The sequence below is a fragment of the Phyllobates terribilis genome, unplaced genomic scaffold, assembly GCF_046119375.1.
Source record: "Phyllobates terribilis strain yellow unplaced genomic scaffold, ASM4611937v1 Scaffold_152__1_contigs__length_4461920, whole genome shotgun sequence".
NCBI classification, from domain to species: Eukaryota; Metazoa; Chordata; class Amphibia; order Anura; family Dendrobatidae; genus Phyllobates; species Phyllobates terribilis.
This window is the reverse complement of record NW_027362912.1, coordinates 2,028,790-2,046,775: the sequence shown is the minus strand read 5'-3', so window position 1 is coordinate 2,046,775 and position 17,986 is coordinate 2,028,790.

Here is a 17,986-nt window from a genome sequence, read left to right as displayed (position 1 = left end):
CTCTGCGGTGCCTCCAGGCTGTATTGCATTTAGATCTGTGCTTCTGTAGTTCTCCTGCTGTGGTCAATCATGCAGAGTGCAGGGTCCCTCAGCTGGTTTCTTCTATCATAGCTCTGCGGTGCCTCCAGGCTGTATTGCATTTAGATCTGTGCTTCTGTAGTTCTCCTGCTGTGGTCAATCATGCAGAGTGCAGGGTCTCTCAGCTGGTTTTCTTCTATCATAGCTCTGCGGTGCCTGCAGGCTGTATTGCCTTTAGATCTATGCTGCTGTAGTTCTCCTGCTGTGGTCAATCATGCAGAGTGCAGGGTCTCTCAGCTGGTTTTCTTCTATCATAGCTCTGCGGTGCCTCCAGGCTGTATTGTCTTTAGATCTGTGCTTCTGTAGTTCTCCTGCTGTGGTCAATCATGCAGAGTGCAGGGTCTCTCAGCTGGTTTCTTCTATCATAGCTCTGCGGTGCCTCCAGGCTGTATTGCCTTTAGATCTGTGCTTCTGTAGTTCTCCTGCTCTGGTCAATCATGCAGAGTGCAGGGTCTCTCAGCTGGTTTCTTCTATCATAGCTCTGCGGTGCCTCCAGGCTGTATTGCCTTTAGATCTGTGCTTCTGTAGTTCTCCTGCTCTGGTCCATCATGCAGAGTGCACAGTCTCTCAGCTGGTTTTCTTCTATCATAGCTCTGCGGTGCCTCCAGGCTGTATTGCCTTTAGATCTGTGCTTCTGTAGTTCTCCTGCTCTGGTCAATCATGCAGAGTGCACAGTCTCTCAGCTGGTTTTCTTCTATCATAGCTCTGCGGTGCCTGCAGGCTGTATTGCCTTTAGATCTGTGCTCCTGTAGTTCTCCTGCTCTGGTCAGTCATGCAGAGTGCAGGGTCTCTCAGCTGGTTTCTTCTATCATAGCTCTGCGGTGCCTGCAGGCTGTATTGCCTTTAGATCTGTGCTTCTGTAGTTCTCCTGCTGTGGTCAATCATGCAGAGTGCAGGGTCCCTCAGCTGGTTTCTTCTATCATAGTTCTGCGGTGCCTCCAGGCTGTATTGCATTTAGATCTGTGCTTCTGTAGTTCTCCTGCTCTGGTCCTTCATGCAGAGTGCAGGGTCCCTCAGCTGGTTTCTTCTATCATAGCTCTGCAGTGCCTGCAGGCTGTATTGCATTTAGATCTGTGCTTCTGTAGTTCTCCTGCTGTGGTCCATCATGCAGAGTGCAGGGTCTCTCAGCTGGTTTTCTTCTATCATAGCTCTGCGGTGCCTCCAGGCTGTATTGCCTTTAGATCTGTGCTTCTGTAGTTCTCCTGCTCTGGTCAATCATGCAGAGTGCAGGGTCTCTCAGCTGGTTTCTTCTATCATAGCTCTGCGGTGTCTGCAGGCTGTATTGCCTTTAGATCTGTGCTTCTGTAGTTCTCCTGCTCTGGTCCATCATGCAGAGTGCAGGGTCTCTCAGCTGGTTTCTTCCATCATAGCTCTGCGGTGCCTGCAGGCTGTATTGCCTTTAGATCTGTGCTTCTGTAGTTCTCCTGCTGTGGTCAATCATGCAGAGTGCAGGGTCCCTCAGCTGGTTTCTTCTATCATAGCTCTGCGGTGCCTCCAGGCTGTATTGCCTTTAGATCTGTGCTTCTGTAGTTCTCCTGCTGTGGTCAATCATGCAGAGTGCAGGGTCTCTCAGCTGGTTTCTTCTATCATAGCTCTGCGGTGCCTCTAGGCTGTATTGCATTTAGATCTGTGCTTCTGTAGTTCTCCTGCTCTGGTCAATCATGCAGAGTGCAGGGTCCCTCAGCTGGTTTCTTCTATCATAGCTCTGCGGTGCCTCCAGGCTGTATTGCCTTTAGATCTGTGCTTCTGTAGTTCTCCTGCTCTGGTCAATCATGCAGATTGCAGGGTCTCTCAGCTGGTTTCTTCTATCATAGCTCTGCGGTGCCTGCAGGCTGTATTGCATTTAGATCTGTGCTTCTGTAGTTCTCCTGCTGTGGTCAATCATGCAGAGTGCAGGGTCTCTCAGCTGGTTTCTTCTATCATAGCTCTGCGGTGCCTGCAGGCTGTATTGCCTTTAGATCTGTGCTTCTGTAGTTCTCCTGCTCTGGTCAATCATGCAGAGTGCAGGGTCCCTCAGCTGGTTTCTTCTATCATAGCTCTGCGGTGCCTCCAGGCTGTATTGCCTTTAGATCTGTGCTTCTGTAGTTCTCCTGCTGTGGTCAATCATGCAGAGTGCAGGTTCTGTCAGCTGGTTTTCTTCTATCATAGCTCTGCGGTGCCTGCAGGCTGTATTGCCTTTAGATCTGTGCTTCTGTAGTTCTCCTGCTGTGGTCAATCATGCAGAGTGCAGGGTCTCTCAGCTGGTTTCTTCTATCATAGCTCTGCGGTGCCTGCAGGCTGTATTGCATTTAGATCTGTGCTTCTGTAGTTCTCCTGCTGTGGTCAATCATGCAGAGTGCAGGGTCCCTCAGCTGGTTTCTTCTATCATAGCTCTGCGGTGCCTCCAGGCTGTATTGCATTTAGATCTGTGCTTCTGTAGTTCTCCTGCTGTGGTCAATCATGCAGAGTGCAGGGTCCCTCAGCTGGTTTCTTCTATCATAGCTCTGCGGTGCCTCCAGGCTGTATTGCATTTAGATCTGTGCTTCTGTAGTTCTCCTGCTGTGGTCAATCATGCAGAGTGCAGGGTCTCTCAGCTGGTTTTCTTCTATCACAGCTCTGCGGTGCCTCCAGGCTGTATTGCCTTTAGATCTGTGCTTCTGTAGTTCTCCTGCTGTGGTCAATCATGCAGAGTGCAGGGTCTCTCAACTGGTTTTCTTCTATCATAGCTCTGCGGTGCCTGCAGGCTGTATTGCCTTTAGATCTATGCTGCTGTAGTTCTCCTGCTGTGGTCAATCATGCAGAGTGCAGGGTCTCTCAGCTGGTTTTCTTCTATCATAGCTCTGCGGTGCCTCCAGGCTGTATTGTCTTTAGATCTGTGCTTCTGTAGTTCTCCTGCTGTGGTCAATCATGCAGAGTGCAGGGTCTCTCAGCTGGTTTCTTCTATCATAGCTCTGCGGTGCCTCCAGGCTGTATTGCCTTTAGATCTGTGCTTCTGTAGTTCTCCTGCTCTGGTCAATCATGCAGAGTGCAGGGTCTCTCAGCTGGTTTCTTCTATCATAGCTCTGCGGTGCCTCCAGGCTGTATTGCCTTTAGATCTGTGCTTCTGTAGTTCTCCTGCTCTGGTCCATCATGCAGAGTGCACAGTCTCTCAGCTGGTTTTCTTCTATCATAGCTCTGCGGTGCCTCCAGGCTGTATTGCCTTTAGATCTGTGCTTCTGTAGTTCTCCTGCTCTGGTCAATCATGCAGAGTGCACAGTCTCTCAGCTGGTTTTCTTCTATCATAGCTCTGCGGTGCCTGCAGGCTGTATTGCCTTTAGATCTGTGCTCCTGTAGTTCTCCTGCTCTGGTCAGTCATGCAGAGTGCAGGGTCTCTCAGCTGGTTTCTTCTATCATAGCTCTGCGGTGCCTGCAGGCTGTATTGCCTTTAGATCTGTGCTTCTGTAGTTCTCCTGCTGTGGTCAATCATGCAGAGTGCAGGGTCTCTCAGCTGGTTTCTTCTATCATAGCTCTGCGGTGCCTGCAGGCTGTATTGCATTTAGATCTGTGCTTCTGTAGTTCTCCTGCTCTGGTCCATCATGCAGAGTGCAGGGTCCCTCAGCTGGTTTCTTCTATCATAGCTCTGCAGTGCCTGCAGGCTGTATTGCCTTTAGATCTGTGCTTCTGTAGTTCTCCTGCTCTGGTCAATCATGCAGAGTGCAGGGTCTCTCAGCTGGTTTCTTCTATCATAGCTCTGCGGTGTCTGCAGGCTGTATTGCCTTTAGATCTGTGCTTCTGTAGTTCTCCTGCTCTGGTCCATCATGCAGAGTGCAGGGTCTCTCAGCTGGTTTCTTCCATCATAGCTCTGCGGTGCCTGCAGGCTGTATTGCATTTAGATCTGTGCTTCTGTAGTTCTCCTGCTGTGGTCAATCATGCAGAGTGCAGGGTCTCTCAGCTGGTTTCTTCTATCATAGCTCTGCGGTGCCTGCAGGCTGTATTGCCTTTAGATGTGTGCTTCTGTAGTTCTCCTGCTGTGGTCAATCATGCAGAGTGCAGGGTCTCTCAGCTGGCTTCTTCTATCATAGCTCTGCGGTGCCTCCAGGCTGTATTGCATTTAGATCTGTGCTTCTGTAGTTCTCCTGCTGTGGTCAATCATGCAGAGTGCAGGGTCTCTCAGCTGGTTTCTTCTATTATAGCTCTGCGGTGCCTGCATGCTGTATTGCCTTTAGATCTGTGCTTCTGTAGTTCTCCTGCTGTGGTCAATCATGCAGAGTGCAGGGTCCCTCAGCTGGTTTCTTCTATCATAGCTCTGCGGTGCCTCCAGGCTGTATTGCCTTTAGATCTGTGCATCTGTAGTTCTCCTGCTGTGGTCAATCATGCAGAGTGCAGGGTCTCTCAGCTGGTTTTCTTCTATCATAGCTCTGCGGTGCCTGCAGGCTGTATTGCATTTAGATCTGTGCTTCTGTAGTTCTCCTGCTGTGGTCAATCATGCAGAGTGCAGGGTCTCTCAGCTGGTTTCTTCTATTATAGCTCTGCGGTGCCTGCATGCTGTATTGCCTTTAGATCTGTGCTTCTGTAGTTCTCCTGCTGTGGTCAATCATGCAGAGTGCAGGGTCCCTCAGCTGGTTTCTTCTATCATAGCTCTGCGGTGCCTCCAGGCTGTATTGCCTTTAGATCTGTGCATCTGTAGTTCTCCTGCTGTGGTCAATCATGCAGAGTGCAGGGTCTCTCAGCTGGTTTTCTTCTATCATAGCTCTGCGGTGCCTGCAGGCTGTATTGCATTTAGATCTGTGCTTCTGTAGTTCTCCTGCTGTGGTCCATCATGCAGAGTGCAGGGTCTCTCAGCTGGTTTTCTTCTATCATAGCTCTGCGGTGCCTCCAGGCTGTATTGCCTTTAGATCTGTGCTTCTGTAGTTCTCCTGCTGTGGTCAATCATGCAGAGTGCAGGGTCCCTCAGCTGGTTTCTTCTATCATAGCTCTGCGGTGCCTGCAGGCTGTATTGCTTTAGATCTGTGCTTCTGTAGTTCTCCTGCTGTGGTCAATCATGCAGAGTGCAGGGTCCCTCAGCTGGTTTCTTCTATCATAGCTCTGCGTTGCCTCCAGGCTGTATTGCCTTTAGATCTGTGCATCTGTAGTTCTCCTGCTGTGGTCAATCATGCAGAGTGCAGGGTCTCTCAGCTGGTTTTCTTCTATCATAGCTCTGCGGTGCCTGCAGGCTGTATTGCATTTAGATCTGTGCTTCTGTAGTTCTCCTGCTGTGGTCAATCATGCAGAGTGCAGGGTCTCTCAGCTGGTTTTCTTCTATCATAGCTCTGCGGTGCCTCCAGGCTGTATTGCCTTTAGATCTGTGCTTCTGTAGTTCTCCTGCTGTGGTCAATCATGCAGAGTGCAGGGTCTCTCAGCTGGTTTTCTTCTATCATAGCTCTGCGGTGCCTCCAGGCTGTATTGCCTTTAGATCTGTGCTTCTGTAGTTCTCCTGCTCTGGTCAATCATGCAGAGTGCAGGGTCTCTCAGCTGGTTTTCTTCTATCATAGCTCTGCGGTGCCTGCAGGCTGTATTGCATTTAGATCTGTGCTTCTGTAGTTCTCCTGCTGTGGTCAGTCATGCAGAGTGCAGGGTCTCTCAGCTGGTTTCTTCTATCATAGCTCTGCGGTGCCTGCAGGCTGTATTGCTTTAGATCTGTGCTTCTGTAGTTCTCCTGCTCTGGTCAATCATGCAGAGTGCAGGGTCTCTCAGCTGGTTTCTTCTATCATAGCTCTGCGGTGCCTCCAGGCTGTATTGCCTTTAGATCTGTGCTTCTGTAGTTCTCCTGCTGTGGTCAGTCATGCAGAGTGCAGGGTCTCTCAGCTGGTTTCTTCTATCATAGCTCTGCGGTGCCTGCAGGCTGTATTGCCTTTAGATCTGTGCTTCTGTAGTTCTCCTGCTCTGGTCAATCATGCAGAGTGCAGGGTCCCTCAGCTGGTTTCTTCTATCATAGCTCTGCGGTGCCTCCAGGCTGTATTGCCTTTAGATCTGTGCTTCTGTAGTTCTCCTGCTGTGGTCAATCATGCAGAGTGCAGGTTCTCTCAGCTGGTTTTCTTCTATCATAGCTCTGCGGTGCCTGCAGGCTGTATTGCATTTAGATCTGTGCTTCTGTAGTTCTCCTGCTGTGGTCAATCATGCAGAGTGCAGGGTCCCTCAGCTGGTTTCTCCTATCATAGCTCTGCGGTGCCTCCAGGCTGTATTGCATTTAGATCTGTGCTTCTGTAGTTCTCCTGCTGTGGTCAGTCATGCAGAGTGCAGGGTCTCTCAGTTGGTTTTCTTCTATCATAGCTCTGCGGTGCCTCCAGGCTGTATTGCATTTAGATCTGTGCTTCTGTAGTTCTCCTGCTGTGGTCAATCATGCAGAGTGCAGGGTCTCTCAGCTGGTTTTCTTCTATCATAGCTCTGCGGTGCCTGCAGGCTGTATTGCATTTAGATCTGAGCTTCTGTAGTTCTCCTGCTGTGGCCAATCATGCAGAGTGCAGGGTCTCTCAGCTGGTTTTCTTCTATCATAGCTCTGCGGTGCCTCCAGGCTGTATTGCCTTTAGATCTGTGCTTCTGTAGTTCTCCTGCTGTGGTCAATCATGCAGAGTGCAGGGTCTCTCAGCTGGTTTCTTCTATCATAGCTCTGCGGTGCCTCCAGGCTGTATTGCATTTAGATCTGTGCTTCTGTAGTTCTCCTGCTGTGGTCAATCATGCAGAGTGCAGGGTCTCTCAGCTGGTTTTCTTCTATCATAGCTCTGCGGTGCCTGCAGGCTGTATTGCCTTTAGATCTATGCTGCTGTAGTTCTCCTGCTGTGGTCAATCATGCAGAGTGCAGAGTCTCTCAGCTGGTTTCTTCTATCATAGCTCTGCGGTGCCTCTAGACTGTATTGCATTTAGATCTGTGCTTCTGTAGTTCTCCTGCTCTGGTCAATCATGCAGAGTGCAGGGTCTCTCAGCTGGTTTCTTCTATCATAGCTCTGCGGTGCCTGCAGGCTGTATTGCCTTTAGATCTGTGCTTCTGTAGTTCTCCTGCTCTGGTCAATCATGCAGAGTGCAGGGTCCCTCAGCTGGTTTTCTTCTATCATAGCTCTGCGGTGCCTCCAGGCTGTATTGTCTTTAGATCTGTGCTTCTGTAGTTCTCCTGCTGTGGTCCATCATGCAGAGTGCAGGGTCTCTCAGCTGGTTTCTTCTACCATAGCTCTGCGGTGCCTGCAGGCTGTATGGCCTTTAGATCTGTGCTTCTGTAGTTCTCCTGCTGTGGTCAATCATGCAGAGTGCAGGGTCCCTCAGCTGGTTTCTTCTATCATAGCTCTGCGGTGCCTGCAGACTGTATTGCATTTAGATCTGTGCTTCTGTAGTTCTCCTGCTGTGGTCCATCATGCAGAGTGCAGGGTCTCTCAGCTGGTTTTCTTCTATCATAGCTCTGCGGTGCCTCCAGGCTGTATTGCATTTAGATCTGTGCTTCTGTAGTTCTCCTGCTGTGGTCAATCATGCAGAGTGCAGGGTCTCTCAGCTGGTTTTCTTCTATCATAGCTCTGCGGTGCCTCCAGGCTGTATTGCATTTAGATCTGAGCTTCTGTAGTTCTCCTGCTGTGGTTAATCATGTAGAGTGCAGGGTCTCTCAGCTGGTTTCTTCTATCATAGCTCTGCGGTGCCTGCAGGCTGTATTGCCTTTAGATCTGTGCTTCCGTAGTCCTCCTGCTGTGGTCAATCATGCAGAGTGCAGGGTCTCTCAGCTGGTTTCTTCTATCATAGCTCTGCGGTGCATCTAGGCTGTATTGCATTTAGATCTGTGCTTCTGTAGTTCTCCTGCTCTGGTCAATCATGCAGAGTGCAGAGTCTTTCAGCTGGTTTCTTCTATCATAGCTCTGCGGTGCCTGCAGGCTGTATTGCCTTTAGATCTGTGCTTCTGTAGTTCTCCTGCTCTGGTCAATCATGCAGAGTGCAGGGTCTCTCAGCTGGTTTCTTCTATCATAGCTCTGCGGTGCCTGCAGGCTGTATTGCATTTAGATCTGTGCTTCTGTAGTTCTCCTGCTCTCGTCAATCATGCAGAGTGCAGGGTCTCTCAGCTGGTTTCTTCTATCATAGCTCTGCGGTGCCTCCAGGCTGTATTGCATTTAGATCTGTGCTTCTGTAGTTCTCCTGCTCTGGTCAGTCATGCAGAGTGCAGGGTCTCTCAGCTGGTTTCTTCTTTCATAGCTCTGCGGTGCCTCCAGGCTGTATTGCATTTAGATCTGTGCTTCTGTAGTTCTCCTGCTGTGGTCAATCATGCAGAGTGCAGGGTCTCTCAGATGGTTTCTTCTATCATAGCTCTGCGGTGCCTGCAGGCTGTATTGTCTTTAGATCTGTGCTTCTGTAGTTCTCCTGCTCTGGTCAATCATGCAGAGTGCAGGGTCTCTCAGCTGGTTTTCTTCTATCATAGCTCTGCGGTGCCTCCAGGCTGTATTGCATTTAGATTTGTGCTTCTGTAGTTCTCCTGCTGTGGTCAATCATGCAGAGTGCAGGGTCTCTCAGCTGGTTTCTTCTATCATAGCTCTGCGGTGCCTGCAGGCTGTATTGCATTTAGATCTGTGCTTCTGTAGTTCTCCTACTGTGGTCAGTCATGCAGAGTGCAGGGTGTCTCAGTTGGTTTTCTTCTATCATAGCTCTGCGGTGCCTCCAGGCTGTATTGCATTTAGATCTGTGCTTCTGTAGTTCTCCTGCTGTGGTCAATCATGCAGAGTGCAGGGTCTCTCAGCTGGTTTCTTCTATCATAGCTCTGCGGTGCCTCCAGGCTGTATTGCATTTAGATCTGTGCTTCTGTAGTTCTCCTACTGTGGTCAATCATGCAGAGTGCAGGGTCTCTCAGCTGGTTTTCTTCTATCATAGCTCTGCGGTGCCTGCAGGCTGTATTGCCTTTAGATCTGTGCTTCTGTAGTTCTCCTGCTGTGGTCAATCATGCAGAGTGCAGGGTCTCTCAGCTGGTTTCTTCTATCATAGCTCTGCGGTGCCTGCAGGCTGTATTGCCTTTAGATCTGTGCTTCTGTAGTTCTCCTGTTGTGGTCAATCATGCAGAGTGCAGGGTCTCTCAGCTGGTTTTCTTCTATCATAGCTCTGCGGTGCCTCCAGGCTGTATTGCATTTAGATCTGAGCTTCTGTAGTTCTCCTGCTGTGGTCCATCATGCAGAGTGCAGGGTCTCTCAGCTGGTTTCTTCTATCATAGCTCTGCGGTGCCTGCAGGCTGTATTGCATTTAGATCTGTGCTTCTGTAGTTCTCCTGCTGTGGTCAGTCATGCAGAGTGCAGGGTCTCTCAGCTGGTTTTCTTCTATCATAGCTCTGTGGTGCCTGCAGGCTGTATTGCATTTAGATCTGTGCTTCTGTAGTTCTCCTGCTCTGGTCCATCATGCAGAGTGCAGGGTCCCTCAGCTGGTTTCTTCTATCATAGCTCTGCGGTGCCTCCAGGCTGTATTGCATTTAGATCTGAGCTTCTGTAGTTCTCCTGCTCTGGTCAATCATGCAGAGTGCAGGGTCTCTCAGCTGGTTTCTTCTATCATAGCTCTGCGGTGCCTCCAGGCTGTACTGCGTTTAGATCTGAGCTTCTGTAGTTCTCCTGCTGTGGTCAATCATGCAGAGTGCAGGGTCTCTCAGCTGGTTTCTTCTATCATAGCTCTGCGGTGCCTCCAGGCTGTATTGCATTTAGATCTGTGCTTCTGTAGTTCTCCTGCTCTGGTCAATCATGCAGAGTGCAGGGTCTCTCAGCTGGTTTTCTTCTATCATAACTCTGCGGTGCCTCCAGGCTGTATTGCATTTAGATCTGTGCTTCTGTAGTTCTCCTGCTCTGGTCAATCATGCAGAGTGCAGGGTCTCTCAGCTGGTTTTCTTCTATCATAGCTCTGCGGTGCCTCCAGGCTGTATTGCATTTAGATCTGTGCTTCTGTAGTTCTCCTGCTCTGGTCAATCATGCAGAGTGCAGGGTCTCTCGGCTGGTTTCTTCTATCATAGCTCTGCGGTGCCTCCAGGCTGTATTGCCTTTAGATCTTTGCTTCTGTAGTTCTCCTGTTCTGGTCAGTCATGCAGAGTGCAGGGTCTCTCAGCTGGTTTTCTTCTATCATAGCTCTGCGGTGCCTCCAGGCTGTATTGCCTTTAGATCTGTGCTTCTGTAGTTCTCCTGCTGTGGTCAATCATGCAGAGTGCAGGGTCTCTCAGCTGGTTTTCTTCTATCATATCTCTGCGGTGCCTCCAGGCTGTATTGCCTTTAGATCTGTGCTTCTGTAGTTCTCCTGCTGTGGTCAATCATGCAGAGTGCAGGGTCTCTCAGCTGGTTTCCTCTATCATAGCTCTGCGGTGCCTGCAGGCTGTATTGCATTTAGATCTGTGCTTCTGTAGTTCTCCTGCTCTGGTCCATCATGCAGAGTGCAGGGTTTCTCAGCTGGTTTTCTTCTATCATATCTCTGCGGTGCCTCCAGGCTGTATTGCATTTAGATCTGTGCTTCTGTAGTTCTCCTGCTGTGGTCAATCATGCAGAATGCAGGGTCTCTCAGCTGGTTTCCTCTATCATAGCTCTGCGGTGCCTGCAGGCTGTATTGCATTTAGATCTGTGCTTCTGTAGTTCTCCTGCTCTGGTCCATCATGCAGAGTGCAGGGTTTCTCAGCTGGTTTTCTTCTATCATATCTCTGCGGTGCCTCCAGGCTGTATTGCATTTAGATCTGTGCTTCTGTAGTTCTCCTGCTGTGGTCAATCATGCAGAGTGCAGGGTCTCTCAGCTGGTTTTCTTCTATCATAGCTCTGCGGTGCCTGCAGGCTGTATTGCCTTTAGATCTATGCTGCTGTAGTTCTCCTGCTGTGGTCAATCATGCAGAGTGCAGAGTCTCTCAGCTGGTTTCTTCTATCATAGCTCTGCGGTGCCTCTAGACTGTATTGCATTTAGATCTGTGCTTCTGTAGTTCTCCTGCTCTGGTCAATCATGCAGAGTGCAGGGTCTCTCAGCTGGTTTCTTCTATCATAGCTCTGCGGTGCCTGCAGGCTGTATTGCCTTTAGATCTGTGCTTCTGTAGTTCTCCTGCTCTGGTCAATCATGCAGAGTGCAGGGTCCCTCAGCTGGTTTTCTTCTATCATAGCTCTGCGGTGCCTCCAGGCTGTATTGTCTTTAGATCTGTGCTTCTGTAGTTCTCCTGCTGTGGTCCATCATGCAGAGTGCAGGGTCTCTCAGCTGGTTTCTTCTACCATAGCTCTGCGGTGCCTGCAGGCTGTATGGCCTTTAGATCTGTGCTTCTGTAGTTCTCCTGCTGTGGTCAATCATGCAGAGTGCAGGGTCCCTCAGCTGGTTTCTTCTATCATAGCTCTGCGGTGCCTGCAGACTGTATTGCATTTAGATCTGTGCTTCTGTAGTTCTCCTGCTGTGGTCCATCATGCAGAGTGCAGGGTCTCTCAGCTGGTTTCTTCTATCATAGCTCTGCGGTGCCTCCAGGCTGTATTGCATTTAGATCTGTGCTTCTGTAGTTCTCCTGCTGTGGTCAATCATGCAGAGTGCAGGGTCTCTCAGCTGGTTTTCTTCTATCATAGCTCTGCGGTGCCTCCAGGCTGTATTGCATTTAGATCTGAGCTTCTGTAGTTCTCCTGCTGTGGTTAATCATGTAGAGTGCAGGGTCTCTCAGCTGGTTTCTTCTATCATAGCTCTGCGGTGCCTGCAGGCTGTATTGCCTTTAGATCTGTGCTTCCGTAGTCCTCCTGCTGTGGTCAATCATGCAGAGTGCAGGGTCTCTCAGCTGGTTTCTTCTATCATAGCTCTGCGGTGCATCTAGGCTGTATTGCATTTAGATCTGTGCTTCTGTAGTTCTCCTGCTCTGGTCAATCATGCAGAGTGCAGAGTCTTTCAGCTGGTTTCTTCTATCATAGCTCTGCGGTGCCTGCAGGCTGTATTGCCTTTAGATCTGTGCTTCTGTAGTTCTCCTGCTCTGGTCAATCATGCAGAGTGCAGGGTCTCTCAGCTGGTTTCTTCTATCATAGCTCTGCGGTGCCTGCAGGCTGTATTGCATTTAGATCTGTGCTTCTGTAGTTCTCCTGCTCTCGTCAATCATGCAGAGTGCAGGGTCTCTCAGCTGGTTTCTTCTATCATAGCTCTGCGGTGCCTCCAGGCTGTATTGCATTTAGATCTGTGCTTCTGTAGTTCTCCTGCTCTGGTCAGTCATGCAGAGTGCAGGGTCTCTCAGCTGGTTTCTTCTTTCATAGCTCTGCGGTGCCTCCAGGCTGTATTGCATTTAGATCTGTGCTTCTGTAGTTCTCCTGCTGTGGTCAATCATGCAGAGTGCAGGGTCTCTCAGATGGTTTCTTCTATCATAGCTCTGCGGTGCCTGCAGGCTGTATTGTCTTTAGATCTGTGCTTCTGTAGTTCTCCTGCTCTGGTCAATCATGCAGAGTGCAGGGTCTCTCAGCTGGTTTTCTTCTATCATAGCTCTGCGGTGCCTCCAGGCTGTATTGCATTTAGATTTGTGCTTCTGTAGTTCTCCTGCTGTGGTCAATCATGCAGAGTGCAGGGTCTCTCAGCTGGTTTCTTCTATCATAGCTCTGCGGTGCCTGCAGGCTGTATTGCATTTAGATCTGTGCTTCTGTAGTTCTCCTACTGTGGTCAGTCATGCAGAGTGCAGGGTGTCTCAGTTGGTTTTCTTCTATCATAGCTCTGCGGTGCCTCCAGGCTGTATTGCATTTAGATCTGTGCTTCTGTAGTTCTCCTGCTGTGGTCAATCATGCAGAGTGCAGGGTCTCTCAGCTGGTTTCTTCTATCATAGCTCTGCGGTGCCTCCAGGCTGTATTGCATTTAGATCTGTGCTTCTGTAGTTCTCCTACTGTGGTCAATCATGCAGAGTGCAGGGTCTCTCAGCTGGTTTTCTTCTATCATAGCTCTGCGGTGCCTGCAGGCTGTATTGCCTTTAGATCTGTGCTTCTGTAGTTCTCCTGCTGTGGTCAATCATGCAGAGTGCAGGGTCTCTCAGCTGGTTTCTTCTATCATAGCTCTGCGGTGCCTGCAGGCTGTATTGCCTTTAGATCTGTGCTTCTGTAGTTCTCCTGTTGTGGTCAATCATGCAGAGTGCAGGGTCTCTCAGCTGGTTTTCTTCTATCATAGCTCTGCGGTGCCTCCAGGCTGTATTGCATTTAGATCTGAGCTTCTGTAGTTCTCCTGCTGTGGTCCATCATGCAGAGTGCAGGGTCTCTCAGCTGGTTTCTTCTATCATAGCTCTGCGGTGCCTGCAGGCTGTATTGCATTTAGATCTGTGCTTCTGTAGTTCTCCTGCTGTGGTCAGTCATGCAGAGTGCAGGGTCTCTCAGCTGGTTTTCTTCTATCATAGCTCTGTGGTGCCTGCAGGCTGTATTGCATTTAGATCTGTGCTTCTGTAGTTCTCCTGCTCTGGTCCATCATGCAGAGTGCAGGGTCCCTCAGCTGGTTTCTTCTATCATAGCTCTGCGGTGCCTCCAGGCTGTATTGCATTTAGATCTGAGCTTCTGTAGTTCTCCTGCTCTGGTCAATCATGCAGAGTGCAGGGTCTCTCAGCTGGTTTCTTCTATCATAGCTCTGCGGTGCCTCCAGGCTGTACTGCGTTTAGATCTGAGCTTCTGTAGTTCTCCTGCTGTGGTCAATCATGCAGAGTGCAGGGTCTCTCAGCTGGTTTCTTCTATCATAGCTCTGCGGTGCCTCCAGGCTGTATTGCATTTAGATCTGTGCTTCTGTAGTTCTCCTGCTCTGGTCAATCATGCAGAGTGCAGGGTCTCTCGGCTGGTTTTCTTCTATCATAGCTCTGCGGTGCCTGCAGGCTGTATTGCATTTAGATCTGTGCTTCTGTAGTTCTCCTGCTGTGGTCAATCATGCAGAGTGCAGGGTCCCTCAGCTGGTTTTCTTCTATCATAGCTCTGCGGTGCCTCCAGGCTGTATTGCCTTTAGATTTGTGCTTCTGTAGTTCTCCTGCTGTGGTCAATCATGCAGAGTGCAGGGTCTCTCAGCTGGTTTCTTCTATCATAGCTCTGCGGTGCCTGCAGGCTGTATTGCATTTAGATCTGTGCTTCTGTAGTTCTCCTGCTCTGGTCCATCATGCAGAGTGCAGGGTCTCTCAGCTGGTTTTCTTCTATCATAACTCTGCGGTGCCTCCAGGCTGTATTGCATTTAGATCTGTGCTTCTGTAGTTCTCCTGCTCTGGTCAATCATGCAGAGTGCAGGGTCTCTCAGCTGGTTTTCTTCTATCATAGCTCTGCGGTGCCTCCAGGCTGTATTGCATTTAGATCTGTGCTTCTGTAGTTCTCCTGCTCTGGTCAATCATGCAGAGTGCAGGGTCTCTCGGCTGGTTTCTTCTATCATAGCTCTGCGGTGCCTCCAGGCTGTATTGCCTTTAGATCTTTGCTTCTGTAGTTCTCCTGTTCTGGTCAGTCATGCAGAGTGCAGGGTCTCTCAGCTGGTTTCTTCTATCATAGCTCTGCGGTGCCTCCAGGCTGTATTGCCTTTAGATCTGTGCTTCTGTAGTTCTCCTGCTGTGGTCAATCATGCAGAGTGCAGGGTCTCTCAGCTGGTTTTCTTCTATCATATCTCTGCGGTGCCTCCAGGCTGTATTGCCTTTAGATCTGTGCTTCTGTAGTTCTCCTGCTGTGGTCAATCATGCAGAGTGCAGGGTCTCTCAGCTGGTTTCCTCTATCATAGCTCTGCGGTGCCTGCAGGCTGTATTGCATTTAGATCTGTGCTTCTGTAGTTCTCCTGCTCTGGTCCATCATGCAGAGTGCAGGGTTTCTCAGCTGGTTTTCTTCTATCATATCTCTGCGGTGCCTCCAGGCTGTATTGCATTTAGATCTGTGCTTCTGTAGTTCTCCTGCTGTGGTCAATCATGCAGAATGCAGGGTCTCTCAGCTGATTTTCTTCTATCATAGCTCTGCGGTGCCTGCAGGCTGTATTGCCTTTAGATCTGTGCTTCTGTAGTTCTCCTGCTGTGGTCCATCATGCAGAGTGCAGGGTCTCTCAGCTGGTTTCTTCTATCATAGCTCTGCGGTGCCTCCAGGCTGTATTGCATTTAGATCTGTGCTTCTGTAGTTCTCCTGCTCTGGTCCATCATGCAGAGTGCAGGGTCTCTCAGCTGGTTTCTTCTATCATAGCTCTGCGGTGCCTCCAGGCTGTATTGCATTTAGATCTGTGCTTCTGTAGTTCTCCTGCTCTGGTCCATCATGCAGAGTGCAGGGTCTCTCAGCTGGTTTCTTCTATCATAGCTCTGCGATGCCTACAGGCTGTATTGCCTTTAGATCTGTGCTTCTGTAGTTCTCCTGCTCTGGTCAGTCATGCAGAGTGCAGGGTCTCTCAGCTGGTTTCTTCTATCATAGCTCTGCGGTGTCTCCAGGCTGTATTGCCTTTAGATCTGTGCTTCTGTAGCTCTCCTGCTGTGGTCAATCATGCAGAGTGCAGGGTCTCTCAGCTGGTTTCTTCTATCATAGCTCTGCGGTGCCTGCAGGCTGTATTGCATTTAGATCTGTGCTTCTGTAGTTCTCCTGCTGTGGTCCATCATGCAGAGTGCAGGGTCTCTCAGCTGGTTTCTTCTATCATAGCTCTGCGGTGCCTGCAGGCTGTATTGCCTTTAGATCTGTGCTTCTGTAGTTCTCCTGCTGTGGTCCATCATGCAGAGTGCAGGGTCTCTCAGCTGGTTTCTTCTATCATAGCTCTGCGTTGCCTCCAGGCTGTATTGCCTTTAGACCTGTGCTTCTGTAGTTCTCCTGCTGTGGTCCATCATGCAGAGTGCAGGGTCTCTCAGCTGCTTTCTTCTATCATAGCTCTGCGGTGCCTCCAGGCTGTATTGCCTTTAGATCTGTGCTTCTGTAGTTCTCCTGCTCTGGACAATCATGCAGAGTGCAGGGTCTCTCAGCTGCTTTCTTCTATCATAGCTCTGCGTTGCCTCCAGGCTGTATTGCCTTTAGATCTGTGCTTCTGTAGTTCTCCTGCTGTGGTCAATCATGCAGAGTGCAGGGTCTCTCAGCTGCTTTCTTCTATCATAGCTCTGCGGTGCCTCCAGGCTGTATTGCCTTTAGATCTGTGCTTCTGTAGTTCTCCTGCTCTGGACAATCATGCAGAGTGCAGGGTCCCTCAGCTGGTTTCTTCTATCATAGCTCTGCGGTGCCTCCAGGCTGTATTGCATTTAGATCTGTACTTCTGTAGTTCTCCTGCTCTGGTCAATCATGCAGAGTGCAGGGTCCCTCAGCTGGTTTCTTCTATCATAGCTCTGCGGTGCCTGCAGGCTGTATTGCATTTAGATCTGTGCTTCTGTAGTTCTCCTGCTGTGGTCAATCATGCAGAGTGCAGGGTCTCTCAGCTGGTTTCTTCTATCATAGCTCTGCGGTGCCTCCAGGCTGTATTGCCTTTAGATCTGTGCTTCTGTAGTTCTCCTGCTCTGGTCAATCATGCAGAGTGCAGGGTCCCTCAGCTGGTTTCTTCTATCATAGCTCTGCGGTGCCTGCAGGCTGTATTGCATTTAGATCTGTGCTTCTGTAGTTCTCCTGCTCTGGTCAATCATGCAGAGTGCAGGGACTCTCAGCTGGTTTTCTTCTATCATAGCTCTACGGTGCCTCCAGGCTGTATTGCCTTTAGATCTGTGCTTCTGTAGTTCTCCTGCTCTGGTCAATCATGCAGATTGCAGGGTCTCTCAGCTGGTTTCTTCTATCATAGCTCTGCGGTGCCTGCAGGCTGTATTGCATTTAGATCTGTGCTTCTGTAGTTCTCCTGCTCTGGTCAATCATGCAGAGTGCAGGGTCTCTCAGCTGGTTTCTTCTATCATAGCTCTGCAGTGTCTCCAGGCTGTATTGCATTTAGATCTGTGCTTCTGTAGCTCTCCTGCTTTGGTCAATCATGCAGAGTGCAGGGTCCCTCAGCTGGTTTTCTTCTATCATAGCTCTGCTGTGCCTCCAGGCTGTATTGCATTTAGATCTGTGCTTCTGTAGTTCTCCTGCTCTGGTCAATCATGCAGAGTGCAGGGTCTCTCAGCTGGTTTCTTCTATCATAGCTTTGCGGTGCCTCCAGGCTGTATTGCCTTTAGATCTGTGCTTCTGTAGTTCTCCTGCTGTGGTCCATCATGCAGAGTGCAGGGTCTCTCAGCTGGTTTTCTTCTATCATAGCTCTGCGGTGCCTGCAGGCTGTATTGCATTTAGATCTGTGCTTCTGTAGTTCTCCTGCTCTGGTCAATCATGCAGAGTGCAGGGTCTCTCAGCTGGTTTTCTTCTATCATAGCCCTGCGGTGCCTCCAGGCTGTATTGCCTTTAGATCTGTGCTTCTGTAGTTCTCCTGCTGTGGTCAATCATGCAGAGTGCAGGGTCTCTCAGCTGGTTTCTTCTATCATAGCTCTGCTGTGCCTGCAGGCTGTATTGCCTGTAGATCTGTGCTTCTGTAGTTCTCCTGCTCTGGTCAATCATGCAGAGTGCAGGGTCTCTCAGCTGGTTTCTTCTATCATAGCTCTGCGGTGCCTGCAGGCTGTATTGCCTGTAGATCTGTGCTTCTGTAGTTCTCCTGCTCTGGTCAATCATGCAGAGTGCAGGGTCTCTCAGCTGGTTTCTTCTATCATAGCTCTGCTGTGCCTGCAGGCTGTATTGCCTGTAGATCTGTGCTTCTGTAGTTCTCCTGCTCTGGTCAATCATGCAGAGTGCAGGGTCTCTCAGCTGGTTTCTTCTATCATAGCTCTGCGGTGCCTGCAGGCTGTATTGCCTGTAGATCTGTGCTTCTGTAGTTCTCCTGCTCTGGTCAATCATGCAGAGTGCAGGGTCCCTCAGCTGGTTTTCTTCTATCATAGCTCTGCGGTGCCTCCAGGCTGTATTGCATTTAGATCTGTGCTTCTGTAGTTCTCCTGCTCTGGTCAGTCATGCAGAGTGCAGGGTCTCTCAGCTGGTTTTCTTCTATCATAGCTCTGCGGTGCCTTCAGGCTGTATTGCCTTTAGATCTGTGCTTCTGTAGTTCTCCTGCT